This window comes from Suricata suricatta, chromosome 14 (assembly GCF_006229205.1).
Source record: "Suricata suricatta isolate VVHF042 chromosome 14, meerkat_22Aug2017_6uvM2_HiC, whole genome shotgun sequence".
Classification (NCBI taxonomy): Eukaryota; Metazoa; Chordata; class Mammalia; order Carnivora; family Herpestidae; genus Suricata; species Suricata suricatta.
In genome coordinates, this window is record NC_043713.1 from 30,756,979 (window position 1) to 30,778,215 (window position 21,237).

The following is a 21,237-nucleotide window of genomic DNA, read 5'->3' on the forward strand; positions in this document are numbered from 1 at the left end:
ACAGCTTTGGAAAATGTCTTTAGGATACTAAAATTGTCCAATGGTTAACCAAAGCCATTGCACCTTGGAGAATGCACCTTAGTAAATAGAGACCAACTGGGTGTTCTTGTCACTCCCCTTCAACACATCTGGGCCTTTGCATGCATCACTATATGGATAAGGGCAAATACTTTCTGGCTCTAGCTTGTTCTTCTTGCCTACAGTGAGGCAGTAAAAATATGTGAGCATTGAGGTCAGTGGCACTGGAAACAGAATGGGTAGTATGTTGCTTAATTCTTCATCTGTAATAGGCAAGCAACATTCCCAAAGAAAATATTCATAAACATTGAAAGCTTCTAGATACTATTTATTTATTTTTATTATTGAAATATTGTTGACATTCAATGTTACATTAGTTTCAGGTGTCCAACATACTGAAACTTCTATATGGGTGGTTATTTATTTCCAGAACACCAGCACTAAAAGAGATCTTAGAGATGAGCTAGGATAATAACTTTCTTTTGCAAATTAGGAAAGTAGGGTTCTCAGGAAATGAACGACTTGTCAGAGATGATACAACTCATTAGTGGATCAAGTTCAGTTCATATCTATCCCAGTGGTACTCTCACTATTGCCCTGATTTTTTAATCCAACCCTCATGCAAACTTTGTTTCCAGCCATGTGTGAAACTCATTTACTTACAATTAAAATATATATGTGTATTTATATGATGGTTTTTGTAGAGTTGGACATTCAGTTGTTTCATTTATATAATCATGCTTAGCTGTAATCTTTTCAAACATATTCTTGAGGAGTCCACCTGAGAAAGGCACTGTTGGTATGTTGCTTTGAAGCTGGACACTTATTCAGGAGTCTCAAATCACAAATTCATGCCGAAAGCCCCCATGGTTATTAAGTGGCACGTTGAAGGAGAAAAGAATTCTGGGTTGCTGAGGCTTCTTGCATGTTTATAGCTCTAGCTACAGCAGAACGGGTCCTTGTAAGTGTCACAGGAGATAATAATTGCAATGGAAAAGAAAGAAAATGTTTGGAGCTTATGAGAAAAGACCAAACTGCTCCCAATCACAGGACTGGAGAGGTCAAGAAAACATCCCTAGGGCAAGAGAGATGAAACATCCCCACAGTCAAGAAATTAATGCTGACACCTAGTCAGGTAAGTAAAGTGCAGAGCGGAAAGAGCCAGCCCGGCTGTGTTTTGGCTTATGGATAGAGCTGTGTGTGTACAGTCCACAGAGAAACAAGTGTAGAGATCATCTTGTCACTGTAAATAAACATCACTCTGTTGCCCAAGGGACCCAGAGCTCACTTACAGTGTGGTCAGTTCCAGCCTGGCCATCACTATGCCATTATTGATGATAATACAGGAAGAGGGTGGTCTTCACTGTGGAGTGGAAGGAGGTAGCATCGTTACCAATGTCCAGTTACATTAATGAACATGAAGTTTGGTTTTGTGTGGGCATTTCTTCCCATGCTCTAAATTAGATTTTAGAGGGTAACTAAATAAAGGATAGTAACAGTCTTTTCTTCAGCACTACTTTTCCTTGGTTATCGTTGTATGAACATGTGCGACAGAAACTTAAGTATTATCATTTTGTATGCACTAAATCCAGGTGTTAAGTACAAGGCCCAAATACTGGAAGGACAGAAGGTCACTGCCTTTTGGGGAGGTAACATTTTCAAATCAAATAATTAAGAATGTGTTTATTTGAATTTGGGCTTTTTTCAAAGAGCCAACGTGAAGTTCTGCCAAGCTGGGGTCTAAAGGGGGGAAAAGCTCCACAAAAATGTATGCCTGGATCAAGGCTATCAAAGTTTGCTTTTGAATGTCCTCAGAGTATTTCCCTCAACAGGTAAGCAACTCTGTCCAAGGTGAGAGTTAGTTCAAAGACCACTGTGATATATCTGAGGTCTAGTGACAATGCTGAGGTGGGGGTGGAGACAAGGAAAAAAACACTTAAACAAAACTGTATGGTAGACAGAATAGTGGCTCTACAAGATATCTATATGTTTGTTTTTTTTAAATAAAAATTTATTTGTTAAGAAGCCCTAGAGAAAACTCATTAATCCCTGGATGTGTGGATATATTGCATTATAATGTAATCACATTATATTATATTACAAAATGGATTTTGTACTGTGTAGATGTGATCAAATTAAGGATTTTTGAGGTGAGGGCACACTGAAATCATATGGATTCATATAAGGACTAGAGGTAAACAGGAAAATCAGAGTTGTGATGACAGAAGCAGAGGTTGGATTCATGTGATTGCTCTCTTTGAAGATGCAAGGGAATTGCCAGCTAAGGAATGTAGGCCAGCTCTAGAAGATGGGAGAGGCTAGTAATGGATTATCTCGCAGAGCCTCTGGAAGAAACAGTGGAGGCTCTGCCTCCATTGTGATTTTAGCCCAGTGAGATTTTTGACCTTCTAAGCTATAGGATAACAAATTTGTAATGTTTAAGCCACTATATTTGTATATTTAGGACTACATATAGGAATGAATATAGAGAACTGATACACACTTATGGAAGGAAAGTGTATCCACACTGTTGCCTCACTTTGCCAACATATTGTATAGTTTCATTCAAAGTAATTCTGAAACTTTGTTAATGCCTCCCTAAAATTTCTGGTTTCTCTCTAATGGACCCCGAAACAGGAAGCAAGAATAGAGGAAGGGTTGGCACACTGATTTTTTTGACTCTGTTAAAAGTTAACAAAAGGTAGTTCATACCACTGATAAAGCTGGGACAGATGGCTGGCTGTGTCTGGAGTATAGAGTCCTAATAACCTGGCTCTCTGGTCTCAGAAATGTAAGTGAGACAACTTTTCAGCAATCACTGAAACTGAAATGTATTTTGACCACTTCTTAGACATGTGCACATATGCACAGACATACAGGCACACATAGATTCATGGACTACTTTTAATGTTTACAAAGCCCTTTCTTCTACCTCACCTCCTTTGAACTCCACCACCACCCGGTCATTTGATGCTATTGTTGTCTTCAGTTAGAGATGAAGTAATGGGATTAGAGCATTGGAATGCCTTGAGCCTGGACTCTTAGCCAGGAAGAGCTGGAGGGGGATTTGATTTGGTGTCAAAGTTCATGCTCTCTTCCCTTTACCACATTGCTTCAGGGTCTTCTTATTCCCAGCACATTGGACCTGAATGTGAAGCACTCAGTATATACTTCCAGACAGGGCTGGGGTGGTGCTTGTTTTCAGAAACCCTAAGGCCATGTCTTTCTAGAAAGATTTAAGGGATTTATCTTATTTGGAAAGAGCAAAAAGAAATCTGAAAGGCAAAGATGAATTTTGGAACTTAGCAATTTTCTGCCTAAGATGTCCTTATAATTGTAAAGAACAGATGCTTGTTTTTCCTTTCCTTGGCTTGTGTAGACCAGCCTCAAATGATTGTATCACCCAACCCCCCCCCCCCAACTCCCTTTTGTCAACCAACTGCAGAATAATTTTATTATCCCAGTGTGAGAAATACTGTGATTCAGCTGTGGAAGAGAAGGCATTTCACATACTCCTAGGACCCTCAAGGGTTCTGTTCCTACCCTCCTTTCCACACAGGCCATTTGGGAATTCTTTCATGTCTTTTCTCATAGCCACACAGTGCCTAGCCTGGGAGATCACACACTGTAGCCATGTTATAATGGATGGTCAGCCTTTGATGGCTAATGTCTAGCAGTAGCACGTGGGAGCTATTTTTGCACATATTGTAGGATTCAGTGGCAAAACAAAACAAGACACCACATTCTCCTGATGATATCAAGAATCTGCCCCAAACCAACAATGTCTGTTTTCTGTCCTTGAGAATGTAACAGCTAAGGCTATGACTTAGTCTGTAGGTTGGGTCTAATTTTATCGGTCCATCTAATTATGAGATGAAAGAGTATAATGTTTTGTTCTTCAGGGTATGAAGGTCTTCATTTGTTTATTTAATAGATATTATTAGTTTGTTGAGAAGTAATAGGGAAAACTAGTTAAGACTTTGGCGCTTGTCCTTGTTGTGTTATGAAAAACAGTGTGACTTTGGTTATGTTCTTTCCTGCTAGAAAATGAGGCACTTATTTTCCCCAGAAGCACATCTACTTTGGTTAACTTTTTAACTTAAACACAACATGTCAGTTATTTCATCTATGGAAGAGAGATTATGTTCCCAAAGCTCATCCACTTGCTCTGAGAATTAAATGAGCTTCTATGTATAAAGTCTTTAAAATAGGACCAGTCACATAATAAGAGCTCAATAAATGTAAGCTATAAACATGATTTCTTATTGGACATCCACTAAGTACATGGATTTCTGCCGTGTATTCAGAGGTAGAGAAATAACTGAAAGAAGAAACTAGCATCTCAGTGCATGTCATCTCCATACTCAGGTTCTTTGAATAGTTCTCCATTGACCATTACATTTATTCTAAACCTCTGTAGCCCAGACTTCATCTCCCAGGACTCTCTTGTAAACTTATGCTCTACTCAAATTAGACAAATCCACATGCTTGATAATGCCCCTCACTTTCTTGTTTCTACAGCCCTGTACATGCAGTTTGCTTTAATGGAAATGTCTTCCCCAGATGCCCCTGTTGAAATCTGAGCAGACTGTCTGGCCCATTTCAAAAAATACTTCATCCATAAAGCATTCCTTGATGTCTCTTCTGTATAGTCTGCACCCTCAGAGTTAGTCTTCCCCCTTTTTAGACTCTCTAGGTACTTTTTATTTGCCTTCTTGTGGTATATATCACTTTGTACTTGGAAGTAAGGTTTTTGAATTTTTGGTTTATCTCTGCCCTTGGGTTATTAGACACTTAGGGGAGAGTCTATGACTAATTCTTCTTTTTAGCTCCCACAGTGTTGAATTCATGGCCTGGTATATCATCAGTTCCCAAAGAATATTTAATGAATAAGTATTTGTTGAAATGATTGATAGTGAGAATATTTGTATTGCTGAACTCCCTTTCTATTTGTGAGCACATATTTGTACTAACACTAAAGCATGAGTTTTTTTGTGTATGGCTTATACAAATCCCACAAATGTAGACAAATACATCCCAGTTGACAGAATATATTTGAACAATGGTTACATACTGCCTGCATAACTATATTTTCATATTAGAAATAATGTGTTGCTAGTGTCTTCAGCTCTGACCACCCGTTGGGTTGTTTATAGCCATTCAGATTATCATGGTCGTGACAGCTAGAAGAAAGAAGATTTCTGCCGATATGGATACCTCTCTGGGACTGAACCCCAAGTTATATGGATCTGTACCTCTTTCTCCAGAGAGTGGAAATGAGGAAAATAATCCTACTCTGAAAATCTGAAGTGTAAGCTGGGGAAAAGACGAGAATAAATCCACCCACGGTATAAATCAACAAGTAAATTAGGAGAGAAGACTAGATGGACAGGGGCCAGTGAAGTTGGTAGTTTGTACTGGTCCCTAGCCTATGTCAGTTGCCTGAGTTATTTTGTTTTGTTTATTCTTCAACAGTCATCAGGTGCCAGCTTCTCCTCGTCTGTGAAAATAATTTTAGAAGATGAAATCTGTCCCCAAGCCCTGTTTCTGACACAGTTACCATAGAGCAATCAGCAAATACTGCAGCTTTTTGCAGCGACTTGGAATATTACTCATGTCACTGTAATGTCTCCACTTAGCCAGGATAGCAATTCATTTTAATACTTTTGTCTGAAAAGAAAAATGGTTTCGATTTTTCTGATCACACATGGGCCCAACTACGTATCAATTTATTTTTAAGTTCAATATTTGTATTCCTGATTTAAGTGCAAACATAAAATCAAAGAGAGAAAAAATATTCAAGCAAGAGAGCAAGTTGCATATAGAGGTAGAATCAAAAAGTACATAGTCTAAACAACCTATTTTTAGAATTTGAGTTGATGCTCAGGTATTATAATGGGTTTTTGAATGTTAATAGTTACAAGATTTATTTCTTTATGAATACCCCTACATTCTTTCTTTTCTTTTTTCATTGTTATTGGTGATGGGTTCCCGCCTCCTCCTCTTTGGGACAGGGTAGAGGTTTATGAATATGATGTAAAAGAAATCTGGAGGAAGGCAGTTCAGAGCTGGAATAGTGGGTCAGTGAAGTTGACAGAACCAGTTCTTCCAGGTCACAACTCTGTTCTCCAGAGAGACCAAGAAGGACTCTGTGAACTCTCATTATCCAATTAGTTGGTCCTGGTGTTTGCAGACAATTATTTCACTCCTTCCCCTTTACTTTGTTAAACTGATCCTTTGATCATTATGAAATGTTCCTCTTTATTGCTGGTGGCACTGCCATCTGGGAGTGTTCATAGACTAATACTAATATAACAATGCTTACTTTTTTATGCTTATTGTTTCATGGTTTATCTTTGTTCCATCCTTGTATTTTCAACCTCTCTGGTCTTTTTATTTTAATCGCCACATCTCTAGACAGTATATAGATAGTCGTGCTTTGTTTCTTCAGTCTAGCAATCTGTTTTTATTAAATCAAGTGTTTAAGTTCTAAGACTTGGTAACATATTTTATTAAATACTGGCAAATAAAAAGGGAAACTAAAAAAACCATGTATACAGTACAAAGAATATGGGCCAACACTCAGTTCACAAATTAAAATATCACACATCAGTTGCCTTTTCTTTTTATTGGGTTGACTTATATCTCATTAGTGAATTTTGAGAGAATTTTTTGTAAATTCTAGACTCAGATCTTTTATCAGATATGTGATTTGCAGTATTCTCCTAGTTTGTGGCATATCTTTTCATTTTCTTAAAGGTGTCTTTCGAAAAGGGAAGAAGTTTTGAATTTTGAAGAACCCAAATTAATTAATTGCTCTTTTTTTTTTTAAAGATTCTTAAACAAACATTTATTCATTTTTGAGAAAGAGTGCATGCAAGCGGGAGAGAGGCAGAGAGAGGAAGGGAGACAGAAGATCCAAAGTGGGCTTTGTACTGATAGCAGCAAGCCCGATGTGGGGTTTGAACTCACAGACTGTGAGATCATGACCTGAGCCGAAGTTAGATGCTGAACTGACTCAGCCACCTAGGCACCCCTGCTTTTATTTATTTATTTATTTATTTATTTATTTATTTATTTATTTTTAAATGAGTAGTACATTTGGTGTTATAAGCAAAGAAATCTTTGTTTAAACTGAGGTCACAAAGATTTTTTCCTAAGCGTTCTTATAGATGTTTTATAGTTATTTTACATAATTAATTTGTTTACTTATTTTTTATTTTGAGAGAGACAGAGACAGTACAACTGGGAGAGGGGCAGAGTGAGAGAGGGAAAGAGAGAATCTCAAGTAGGCTCCACATTATCAGCCCACAGCCCGATGGGGGGCTTGAACTCACAAGGCCGTGAGTGAGATCATAACCTGAACTGAAACCAAGAGTTGGATGCTTAGCCAACTGAGCCACCCAAGTGCTCCCATTTTATATTTAGGTTCATGATGTATTTTTGGTTAACCCTTGAACGTGGTGTAAGGTTCTTTTTTGAGAGGGGGGGTAGGAAGGGCACATGAATATCCAGTTGTTTCATTCCCATTTGTTGAGACAATTCCACTGGATTGCCTCTGAGACTTTGTCAAAAAATCAGTTAACCATAAATGTGAGACTGGAATCACTTTGCTGTGATTATTGCTATGGATTGACTATTTTCTATTAGTCCAATATGTATTGTTGTTCTTTGGTTCTCTTTTTCCCCCCTGCTTTCTCTTAAGGCAAATAGAATATAATTTTAGTATTTCTCTTTCTTAAATTACCAGATTTTTAGCTGTATCTTCTTTATATTAAAAATGATTGATCCAGTTTCTAATATGTTTCTTTAACTTGTTATAATCTACTTAGAATTAATATTGTACCACTTCAAGTGAAGTGTAGGAACCTTACATCAGTATTATTCCCCCCCTCTTTTATTTTAAAGTAAGCTCGGTGCCCAACATAGGGCTTGAACTCATGACCCTATGATCAAGAGTCCATGCTCCACTTACTGAACCAGCCAGGCACCCTCATATTATTTCATTTATTCTCTCTGCATTCCCTGCTCTGTTCTGTTACTGTCAATATTAATACATCTACATGCAATGTAAACCTCACAAATACTACTACTTTTACTATAAGCGGGCAGTTGTCTCAAAAAAATTGAGGGGAAAAATGGTACAATTTTATATTTACTCACCTATTTACCATTCCCACTGCCTTTCTATAAATCTGTGTTCCATCTGTTGTCATTTGTCTCAGGATGAATAATTCTTTGGCATTGTTTGCATAAGTGTGCTGAAAACAATTCTTTCATCTCTTTTAAATCTGAAAATATCTTAAATTTATTATTTTTAATGGATATTTTCCACAAATATACAATTCTAGATTGACTCTTTTGTGTCATCAAAGTACTTTCAAGATGTCATTTCATTGTCTTCTGGGTTTCTTTGTTATTGATAACAAGTTAGCTGTCATTTTGTTTTGCTGCTTTCCTATATGAATGTGCCTTTTTTCATTGGCTGCTTTTATGATTATTTTCTGTTTCCAGCAATTTGACTCTGATGTGCCTAGGTGTGGTTCTTTTTACATTTGTCCTGCTTGGGATTCACATAGATTCTTAGATCTGTAAGTTGATATTTTTCATGAATTTTGACATATTTCATCAAGTATTGTTCTGCCCCGTTTTCTGTTTTTCTTTTTAGTGATTTCAGCTACATAGAAGTTAGATCTCTTGATATTGACTTACATATTTCAAAGACTGTTCATGTATTTCAAAATAATTTTGTCTCTGATTTTTAGGTTTAATCATTTCTATTGATCTATCTTCAAGTTTTCTAACTCTTTCTTCAACTGTCTCCAATACACAATCACAATAACTCACTCAGTGGTATTATCATTTTGCAGTTTTTATTTACCAGTTCCAGAATCACCATCTATTTTATTTTTTATTCCCTGAAGATTCATTAACTCAAGATGACCATCTTTTAATTCATTGAACGTGTAAACCTTTATTTACATATAATTGACAAATAAAATTGTAACATAATTAGAGTACATATGATTTTACCCCCCCCCCACACACACACATTGTGACAAGATTCCCTCCCCCATCTAATTATTAACACATCCATCACCTCACACATTTACCTTTTTTTGGTTTGTTTGTTTTTGAGTGAGAACATTTAGGTACTGCTTTTTTTTATACATTACTTGAAAGCCATGGATTTATATATATTTTGATAAGATTTATAGTAGTTTATGGTAGGTGATCATATTCTCATGTTTAATTTTTTTTTCATGTTTTATTTATTTTTGATACACAGAGAGACAGAGCATGAGAGGGAGAGGGGCAGAGAGAGAAGGAGACACAGAACCGGAAGCAGGCTCCAGGCTCTGAGCCAGCTGTCAGCACAGAGCCTGACGCGGGGCTCGAATCCACGAACGTGAGATCTGACCTGAGCCGAAGTCGGAGGCTTAGCCGACTGAGCCACCCAGGCGCCCCCATATTCTCATGTTTAAGGTAAACTTGGTAAAAGGCTGGAAAGATGGCCTTAATAAATGCTATTTAAAGATTTATGGGGGAGGGAGGAAAATAATAGGGAATAGTTTATTCTAGAAATGCCCTTGCATAGAATTAAGACCATTGTTTAAGGGTGGCTGCTGACATTAAAATATTACATATAACAGTGATAACTACTGATGTCGATATGGCTGTAAAATTCTAAATGGAGGAAGGGGCAGAAAAATCAGGGGTGTGGTGAGGTATACAATTATGGCTTTTAGTGATGAGATAGTAATAGGTGTGCAGAAAGAAAACAAGACTCAGAAAACCTTGCCTGTAGTCTCTCCTGATCTAATAACCCTGGGCAGGGCAAATATCCTAAGTTTTGTCTCTAATTCTTGCATAATTCACAGATGGTTACAGTAATACTTATAGACATGTCATTAAAGATTGTAGAAGATTCAAGTGAGGTAGGGAATGTAAAACATAGTGTAAATTCTGAAGCTGTAAAAAAATTAATTCTTATTATTAATTATAGTCTCTGAAGAAGTCGCATACTTACTGCTTTTACATTGATTTTGGATAATGAACACTACTCTATGAAAGACTGGAAATAGTTGCCTAGCAGAACCCTAAGGAGATATTATAGTTATTATAAATGGAAGACGGTTTAGGGTTGTTTGTTTGAATCTTCTGGAACCACTGTTGACTTTTTTGGGAAGAGTTTATTTTTGGAGATAAAAAATATATTTTGAAATGGCTTTCAAATATAGGTATACATAGAAATCAGCCTACAATTCCATGTGTGGGAAACATTTTGGAATATTAGATTTTGCCTGTACCTGTACAACAAAAGGTGAGAAACAGTGTTCATCCAATCATCTACCTGATACTACTGATTTGATAATTTATTTTTATGAGACTCCCTGTTTGAGGCAGATTGACTAGATGCTTTATCTCAAATATGTTCAGACAAAAGAAAAAAAGGAAAGGGCTAGTCCCTTGGTTTGTAAAGTTAACTCGCCCACTTGGGTAGAGATCTAGGGTGTAGGTGATAAAGGCTGAATGTCTGTCACTTTATCTTTTCATCAAGACATAGGACTTGTTGAGTCTTCCTATAAGGCTTATATATTTCATTTATCCTTGATTCTACTAACTTTTAGGCAGGAGAAAAGAGTTATTTCTTCTGTTTAAGAAAATATACAGAATCAGTAGCGACTAAATCCTTAGGAAAAGAAGAAGAAAAATTAATACTTAATTTTAAAAGAAAGAGGGTTGTCTTATCTGAAGCATATGACCAACGAGCTCTTCTGGAAAAATACCCTGCCTACAGTCCATGCTCAAAAAGTATTTAATGATTCAGATAGTTCAATTTGCCTATAGAAAAATATTAGAGTAATTATTGTTTTCTTTCTCCTGATTGAGAATATCTGGCAGAAATTAAGTAATCAATGTATAAATAATAGAATATATGATACAAAAGTTGTTGTCATATTGTCATAAAATATAGCAGTGTGGTTAAGATCAGGTAGGCCAAAGTGGAATCAGGTGTGTAAGGGCAAGTTACGCTTGATCCCACACTTTCACTCCTTCCTGAAGCCATCTATTTCATGAGTTGGTGTGCTTGAGGGTTTGTATTTGGGGATAAAGGAGGAGACTGGAGTGGGAAGCACCCTCCTCTCCATTTCCAGGGGACACTAGCAAACTATGTGTGAGACTTGGAACACTCACTGTGCTGCCTGGGTGCCTAGGTGAGGAAGAGCAAGCCAAGTTGGAGAAAAGGACATTCTTTCCAAGCTTTTAAGGGGTGGCATATCCACACTGGGGAGTGGCAAGTATGGCAGGGACACAGTGCCCTCTCAGAAGACATTGTTGGTTGTGTGGTAGAGAGGTGCTGCCCCAAATGTCCTGGTCAGTGGTCCCTTCATGGAGCTGAGAGGACAAATGTACATTTATTCTTAAACAAACATGAGCTGAGACTCACCCTAGGGCCTCCCAGAAATAACTGAGAGATGATCAAAGACCTTGGGCTGTAGGCCAGGGGAATGAAGAATGAGAATCTTCAGCTTTTCAGGTGTGGCTGCAGGCCAGGAAATTTTTTTATTATTAATATTAATGTGACCTCATTTTACCCACAGACTGCTGAGATGAGGAAATTCAGGCTACACATAGCATATTTATTTTCAAAGCATTTTCTTCTCTTAATATACTCTTATGTGAGCCTTGTGATCAGGGACATCCCTTGGGTATGTGGATCCAAGGCCAAATCTCACTATGTTAGTCTTTATCCCCATCACTCTCAAGAGAAATCAGGTTATGGTGAATATCAAGAGAATCCTTGAAGGGAATAAAAGTTGCAACAGACACTTTGCTGGGATGATGCTGGTAATGGAGGAGAAGGGTGGTAAGAAGGGGCCCAGCCTGAGCATTGGTTGTATGGCTTCCTGGGTTCCAGCATGTTAGGTGTAATGGAGCAACTCTGGAAGAGTTCCCCAGGAAGTTCATTTTTATGTGGCTATTTCTACCACAAGAATATTACTCCATATTACCCTACATGTTAAGATACACACTCTTGTGCAGAAAATATCTCCCTTCAGGCTTGTAATACCCTTGACATGGAAGATCAGTGATGGAAATCTTTATATTCTGTATAAAAACAAAATCAAATTTATATACTCAAGTCATTTGTCAAAGGATTTAAGTTGTTCAAATAAAAATATAATTACATTTCAAGTGTACACTGAAAAAAAGTTATGGGATGAATTGTGTCTCCCCTCAAATTCACATACTGAAGTACTAACCCCCAGTACCTCCAACTGTAACCATATTTGGACATAAGCTCTTTAAAGATGTGATTAAATCAAAATTACGTAGTAGGGCACCTGGGTGACTCAGTTGGTTTAGTGGCCCCCTCTTGATTTTGGCTCAGGTCATAATCTCACAGTTGGTGGGTTCGAGCCCTGCATCAGGCCTCTGCACTGACAACATGGAACCTTCTTGGGATTCTTTGTCCCCTTCTCTTTCTGCCTCTCGCGCTCTCTCTCTCTCTCTCTAAATAAACATAAAAAGATTATTAAAATGAGGCCCTTAGGGTGGGTCCCTACTCTAATAGGCCTGGGGTCCTTACCAGGACAGGAAAGTATGGGTGCAGCAGAGACATGATCATGTGATGAGAGAACAAGAGGGCAGTCATTTTCAAAACAAAGAGGGAGACCTCAAAGGACACCATCCCTACTAGCACTTCCATTTTGGACTTCCAGCCTCCAATGCTGGGAGAGAATACTTTTATGTTGTTTAAGCCACCTGGTCTGTAGTACTTTGTTATGCGAATTTGCATACTCCTGAATGGGAAAGACCATTTCTGTCCTTTTTCAGGCTGTATGCCAGCCACTTAGAAAAGTTCCTGGCACACAGTAAGCACTCAAAAACCCTTCACTTAGTAAGTAAATAAAAGACTGAAAGAGACACTTGCTAGAAGACTTTCAATTTTTCTTAATGCTTGTTTATTTTTGAGAAAGAGAGCGATAGCACAAGAGAGCATGCCAGCCAGTGGGGAAGAGGCAGAGAGAGAGGGAGACACAGAATCTGAAGCAGGTCCAGGCTCTGAGCTGTCAGACCAGAGCCCAATGTGGGGCTTGGATCCACGAACCACGAGATCATGACCTGAGTCAAAGTTGGATGCTTAACCGACTGAGCCCCCCAGTGCCTCAGGAAATCTTTAATTCCAAGGACATATTAGTCCCAGTTCATGGGGCCAGTTTTGAGTGATGTCTCTGACTTTCTTCTGGCCTAAAGCCAAAGTTCACATTCCCAATTCACAACCCATATGATCTGAATTTTCACTTACTCTGTGTTAGTTAGAACTTATTTGATATTCTCCTTTCTGAGTCCTTCACAACATCACTGGTTTGCTTATAAGTTATTCCTAACACAGATTGACTGCCACATCATTGACCATGTCATTCTCCAGCTTCCTCTACACATGCTCATGCCTCTTCTTTATGGTCGACCTAATGTTCCACCAGCTATATCTTACTGTATCTTGGTGTCTTTTCTGACTATCTTATTCCTGCTCTGGAATCCTGAGGCATTTACTATCTGCATTATTCACCTGAGAAACATCATCTGATATCTATGTTGATATTTGTGTTGTTGTATCATTCTATCTCTTAATATGCATAATACCTAACATAATAAACATACAGTAAATGTTAGATTCAGTCATAATTAGGATGGTGGTGGTGGTGGTGGTGATAAAGAAAAGTCTCCTGACACTGTACTGAGCTGCTAAGAATAGAGTAGGCCCACTCTCTCCACTGAGTCAGCTGATGGGAGGCTGGCTTTTTTATTTTTAACGTTTATTTATTTTTTTGAGAGAGAGCACTCATGTGAGCAGGGCAGGGGCAGAGGGAGTAGTGGACAGAGGGTCTGAAGCAGGTTCTGCTGACAGCAAAGAGCCCAGTTCGGGGCTCAAACTCATGAACTGTGAGATTATGACTTGAGCTAAAGTCAGGTGCTTAACTGACTGAGCCACCCAGGTGGCCCTAGGCTGAAGCTTTTAATAGCAACTGTGGCCATACTGCCATCAAATGTTAGTATTACTGTCCATACCAGTCCTGCAAGCTGACACAGCATCATTAACCATCTCCATACATTCAAAAGGAGTCAAAAAAACATTTTTCCATTGAAAAGCTCCTGAAAGTACTAAGTCAGGGGCTTAGGGGAAAATGGACCTCTTTCTGGCACTAGACCAACAATGAATATACAAAGCAGGACTTGCAGGCTATTAGGATGATAATTGCTTATAGAATTGCTAGAGCATAGCATCTTTTCAGACAAGTCTACCTGAGAAATTCAGCTCCAGTACACCCGAGGAGTGACTGAAATAAATTAGGAGATGGAAAAGATTCAGAACTCCATCAAGCTTAGACGAGTCAGAGGAAGTGAATCAGATAAATACATTAACACACACACACAGTGACGGATGAGGCAGATGACATTTTATGCTCCTTTAAACTGACTGATGAAGATCAGACAAATTAGAAATAGCTTTGGACAAGTTCAAGAATGTCTTTCTAGTATATACTGAAAAGGAATCTTTTTTTCCAGTTTTATTGAGAAATAATTGACATGCATCACTGTATAAGTTTAAGGCATACAGCATGATGGTTTGATTTACATGTATTGTGAAATGACTATCACAGTATGTTCAGCTAACATCCATCTTCTCATATAGATACAATAAAAAGAAAAAAGAGGAAAAGAATAAAAGAAAAAAAATCTCTCCTTGTGATAAGAACTCTTAGGATTTACTCTCTTAACAACTTTTATATATATCATACCACAATGTTAGCTGTAGTCCTCATGTTGTACACTATATCCCTAGTGTTTATTTACTTTATAACTGGAAGTTTGTATCTTTTGACCATCTTCCTTCAATCTTCCCTTCCCCCACTCCCTGTCTTGGGGTACTGTAAATGTGATCTCTTCTATGAGTTTGTTTTATAGATTTTACATTTAAGTGAGATCATACAGTATTTATCTTTCTATTTCTGCCTTATTTCATTTAGCCTAATGTCTTCAAGGTCCATCCAGGTTGTCACAGATGGTAGAGTTTCCTCATTTTTATGGCTGAATAATATTCCATTGTGTGTGTGTGTGTGTGTGTGTGTGTATACACATACATATAACATACACCATAACTTCTTTATCCATTCATCTATTGAAAACACTTAGATTATTTTCATGTTTTTGTGATTGTAAATAATGTTCCTGTGAATATGGTGATGCAGATATCTTTTTGAGTTAGTATTTTCATAACCTTTAGATATATTCCCCAAAGTGAAATTGCTGGATCAGATGGTCATTCATATCACTTGTAAATTTTGAGGTTTCTTCATACTGTTTTTTATAGTGGCTGTGCCAATTTACATGATACCAATAGTGCACATGGGTTTCCATATTTCTATATCCCTTTGCCAACATTTGTTATCTCTTATCTTTTTGATGATGGCCATTTTAACAGCTATGAGGTGATATCTCATTGTGGTTTTAATTTGCATTTCCCTAATGACTAGTGAGTTATTCAACATTATTTAATGTACCCATTGGTCTTCTGTATATCTTTGTGGTTTTTTTTTTTTTTTTGAGAGACAGAGACAGTGTGAGCAGGGGAGGGTCAGAGAGAGGGGGAGACACAGAATCTGAAGACAGGCTCCAGGCTCTAGGCTCTGAGCTAGCTGTCAGCACAGAGCCTGACGCAGGGCTCAAACCCACAAATTGTGAGATCATGACCTGAGTTGAAGCCAAACGCTTAACTGACTGAGCCACCCAGGTGCCCCTTCTGTATATCTTTGTAGCAGAAATGTCTGTTCAAATTCTTTCCCCATTTCTTAATTATTTGGGTTTTTTGGTTGCCATTACTGATTTTATGAGGTCTTTATATATTTTGGATATTAACCCCTAATCAGATATATAGTTTGAAATATTTTGAAAAGGAATCTTAAGGAGCAGAAATGTGAAATAGAGTAAATGGAAAGTAGGGTAATGGAAAGAATATTCTAAGAGTCCAATCTCTTGGCTCAACTTCTATCAACTTTGAAAAGTCAATTTTATTTTATTTACTTACTTTTTAATCATATTTTAAAAATTTATTTATTTTGAGAGAGATAAAGTGTGAGTGGGGGAGTGGCAGAGAGACAGGGAGAGAGAGAATCCCAAGCAGACTCCACTCTGTTGGTACTGAGCCTGACATGGGGCTCAAACTCATGAAATCAGGAGATCATGACATTAGTTGAAACCAAGAGTCACACGCTTAACTGCCTGAGCCACCCAAATGCCCTGCTTGATCAGTTTTAAATGTAATGTATTGAAATATAATATTTTACTTTTAAAGGATCTCAGAGCAACAAAAAAAGTAATGTTAGAAACTAAGACCATTTTTATGTAACTTGAACATTATAGATAGTAGGACCTTATGAATTGTAGTTTCCTATTCTTAGTCTAATTGTGGAATATGAAGCTACTAATTTATGCCATAATTCAGATCATGAACATCATTGCATAGTTACTGACTTTTACTAGCTCTGTATTTAATCTGTATTTTTAAGGTAGCTAAAGATTATTAGATGTCAATATCTGAAGAAAAACAAAAGTATATATTATTCAGATTTAATTATATTTAGGTCCTAAAGGGCTTCTGATTTAAAATTAAGTTTTCAAAAGACTTTCCTTTTCTTGTATGTAGTCATAGATGAGTGTATATGTTTCCAATTTATGTTTGTTCTGTCTTGACCTGAAAGTTTGGAAAGTGAAGAAATAAAATGTGATAGCCAACAAGGGAAGACGTGGAATTGAAATATATAGCTGATGAAAGTGTACATTTTGAAAATATATTTATGTTGGGAAACTAATGACAAAGTAAGTTAACCTCAAAGTGGAGGAAAAAATGGAAAGGTTAAAGGTTGTTGACATTTCTTCTTCCTGAGTTGTTATGCTCTGATAGCTAAGCCCTTCACATTGCTTAGTCATAATTAACTTCACCCTTATGGATGGTCAGATGAAGCAGAGTCATTAGCTGATGAACATTCATTTGGTACATGTCTAAACAATCATGTGAGAAAGTGAGCTTTGACTTCAAAGTTCGACAGAAGTGGATCACAGATCATATTGAGTTGAGTGCCTTATTTATATGAAAACATGAGTAGTCGGTGCATGAAATAAACAGGAGCAATCACATTTCTGCTTTCCAACCTTACCGTCACCATTTTCCAATATAAGCTTTCTGTTTAGTTAGAATGAAATCCTAAACTCACCTCCCCCAGCCATACCTTCCCTCAAAAAGGCTACCAGGGAATGCTTCTGATCATGTGACGGTGACATTCTTTGATTCTGTAATGTCCATATTCTTTCCTACATTTTCCATTTGCATACATTGTTTATTTCATTTATTGGTACATTTATTTCATTTGGCACTTCATGTAAGCCATTTTAAAATGTGGTAATAAATGAGGGTTGCACCTCAGTTTGACTGTCAGATTTTTGAGGGCACACACCATGCCTTTTATTTTGGATTCTTTGATTTTTCTTACTAAATTTAGGATTGATAGAAGAAATAATTGTTTAATGATATTTCATCTGAGTATTTTTGTGACTTTTAAAGGTGGTGATCTGAGAAAACATTTGAGTTTTATATTCAGAAAACGTTTTACTGAGGGTTTACTTTGTGAATTATAGATCCATCAGATACAAAAACTTCAACTTCATACAAAAAATAGACTTCCAGTATTTCTTAATGTAATGCTCATGGCATTATGTTTCAGTTTTTTTTTTTTTTTTAGCAAGGAACCATAAATCAGAAAATACAACACACTGCAATATCACTAGTTACCTGAAACAACCTTAGAGCATTCCATAATGAAGGGAGAGTTCACCATGGTAAAGATGTGATAGGTAGGGTGGTAAGTGTAGAAGGTGCTGTAGGAGGCCTAGAGGTATTGGAGAAGCAGTGTATTGTATACAGTTTGTTGCCAATACCACAAAAAAGTAGTGTCAGGGAACCTTGAGTTTTGAGACTGGAGTGGTAGGCCTGGATGTCATTTTGGCAGCAGATCTGTGATAACCTGCAGAGGAAGTCAAGCTCAGATTCAGACTATATTAAGATTACCATTCTCTATGGAGATTTGGGAATTTGTAACTGAGGTATATGGCCATGTCAGCATTAGCCATGAATTCACATAGGCTATTAGGATTCATGACTAGTATTATATATCTTGGAAAGAACTATTATTTTTAAAAATGTGGTTTATTCTCAAATCATCCAAAAAGGTTGACTACTGAAGATTATTTTGATTTTTTTTTCCATCAGAGTTGGAATAGAGGAATAGATCTTTCTAGGTGGGAGGACTGCTAAAATGATAAAAAAAAAAAAAACCAAAAACTAGTATCCCAAGTGCATTTAATGCTTAATAGTAAAAGTGGAGAGATAATGAATTATACAACATGGAAAGAAAAAAATCCCCTGCTTTTAATATCCACTAGCAAATAAATAGATAAGTAAAATAGATGGATAGATAGATCGATTGGTCGATCCCCATTGTTTTTCTAATTAAAAGCTAATTTTGATTTCCATAAATCCCTCTCATTGCTCTTTAGGCTAAGAAGAGTGTGAAGAAAATTTAAGATATTGACCAACAAAGGAAGATGTGGCAGCTGGCTCAGAAATAAATCGATTAAAGTTTCAAAATTATTTAGCCAGTGGCACCTGTCCTAAACCACCTCAATCCTCTGGATGTCTAAGTAGGAGATAGGGAGAAATCGTTGTAGCAACTTGCTACAGGAATTTTCTTTCATTGGTTATCCAGAAAATACATGGTGTCTCTATGTGAAATTAATTAGTATGAAGTATTTGGGGAAAAAAAAAAAACAAAAGCGGGAAAGTTCAGGGAGATTTGAGACCCAGTAAACCTGATTCACTGTCCCATGAATTGGAATCTGGACTTGGGAAAATCTGCAGAGTATAAGTGTGACTTTGTTCAAATGCCATATTGAAAATTTGGAGATTTATCAACTGTGGAGGTGATTAGATAGTCCCTTTACTAGACTTTTCTTTTTTCAGCATGCACTTGATGACCAGCTTTACAGAATAGAGATGTTTGGTCATATTGCTGAAATACAGGCCTGGGGACACTAGCTATAGTTTACCTACTGACCACCAAGATTGGCAGTTGCTTCCAGAGGAGTCTGTTCTTCTCCAGTGAGTTGGAAGGCAACAATGCCATTACTCATCAACCACTTGTATTCAAAGGTGAGAGGAAACCAAGCTATCCAAACCAGCATCCAATGTTTTGATGACAAATGAACCCTCTCATATGGAAGTGCTTTGGTGGGTAGGATGCAAGGTGGAAATCAAAGCTACCCCCAACCCAGACTCCTTAGTAATAAGAGCCTAACGGGCCATTTTGACATCATAGCCTCCTTGCCAGATACTGTAGAGCATTGCATAATGTCTCAGCCTGGATGCTACCAAATGCCAACTGATAGGCTATGTTTGAGGGGTGATGGCTGAACAATCCAAGACAGGGATCAGGAAGTTTAGGTTTCAAACATTCAGTTTCCTGAATTGATTAACTGGTTTAAATATATCAAAGATAAAGCTACTTGTAATGCATTCATTCACTTCATTTAGGCCAGTGGCTTTGTTTCACTGGAATTCATGCTGCTGAATTTAAGATCCCATAATTTTAAGTCAACAAAATAATAGAAATAAAAGAATTGACAGTCAATGCCTATTATTCTAGTCACCCGTCTTTTCTCTGTTTACTCACATTTTGACCTTTGGGATAGTTTCTTTTCTTTTCTTTTTTTTTTTTTAGTTCATTTTGAGAGAGAGAGAGCAAGAGAGAGTGAAAGCAAGTGCTCAGAGTAGGCAGGATAGGCGCAGAGAGAGAGAGAGAGAGAGAGAGAGAGAGAGAATCCCAAGAAGGCTCCATTCTGTTAACATAGAGCCCAACATAGAGCTCAAACTTAGAGAACCATGAGCTCATGACCTGAGCCCAAATCAAGAGTTGGATGCTTAACCAGCTGAGCCACCCAGGCGCTCTGATCTTTGAGATCATGTCTATTTAACATGTAGAGATTTATTGTTGAGTGGGAATGTTTTTTAATTGGTGATAGGTTACACAACTTCAGCACTTTATTTGTCTCACCGTTCTTTTTCTTATTTCACAAGAAGCTGGTTTTTCTGGTGGCATGTAAAAACATCTAAGGGGTAGTGGCAGTCAAAGAGGAAAGATTGTACCACTGAAATAGAAACATAATTTTTGAGTGTTCTGTGTGTCATAATACCAAAGACTTAGAATGGTATATTTCAGCTGACACTTAAGTTGTATTTTTTTTCTCAATAAATTTTCAGAATCTGTTGGAACCAACTAAGGTCACTTCATGGTAAATAGGTAAATAGTGCCAGTCTACACATATTCCGATGTTGGCCAGAACATTTGTTTTAGAAGAGTACATGCCCTTCTTAATATCTTCCTGTTTCTTCTGAGAAAATCAGAGGTGACATAGATACACATCCTGTTTTCAACTGCATCCCTGAGATGGGCAAAGCCCAGTTAATTAGGCAATTAAGTGCTGCTTCCTCTCTCTGTCTCTCTTTCCTTCCTCTCATTTCTCTCTTCCACTCTGCCTCTTCTGTGGTTGGCATGTGGTGCCTATATAAATTTTCATAGAAATGACAAGTGCCATAAATAACTGCTTCTCTGTGGAAATGGGTGTCTGGATACTTTTCTGTCCTATCCATACAACTTCATAAAGCTATCTGAGGGAGACTTTCAAATCCCTCCTGTTTTATTGCATGCTGCATCCATCTTACATCGATAAGTGATGACAAATAGGATAAAAAATCTCCCAAATGTTTCAACAGAAAAATCAAACAATTATTTGTCTTGGCTTCTCTGTTTTTGATATCCAGAATGTGACATGAACCTTGCTTGCCGACTTTTCATTTCAGATTTGTTTTTGTTAACTCTTAACACCATTGTTTTATTTCTGTCTTATTCTATTTGGCCATACACTTTCTGTTTGAATTCAAACCGTTTGTCAAATCTGATAATGGGGCAGAAAGACGCAGCATGAGAAGATAGTCTTCTTGTCTTTCAGCGTTTTTCCCTGGATGTAACTTTCCTAATATTAATGCAACTGTGCATTTCACTCACAAATTTCGAAGCCCTTCAGAAAGGTCAGTTGTAT

The 21,237-nt window shown here is 37.4% G+C and overlaps 1 long non-coding RNA gene across 1 annotated transcript in view; it reads left to right on the forward strand.

The window, feature by feature from the left end:
- LOC115277904 overlaps window positions 1-21,237 on the forward strand; it is a 208,414-nt gene that overhangs the window by 166,600 nt on the left and 20,577 nt on the right. The gene's annotated exons all lie outside the window — the stretch shown is intronic.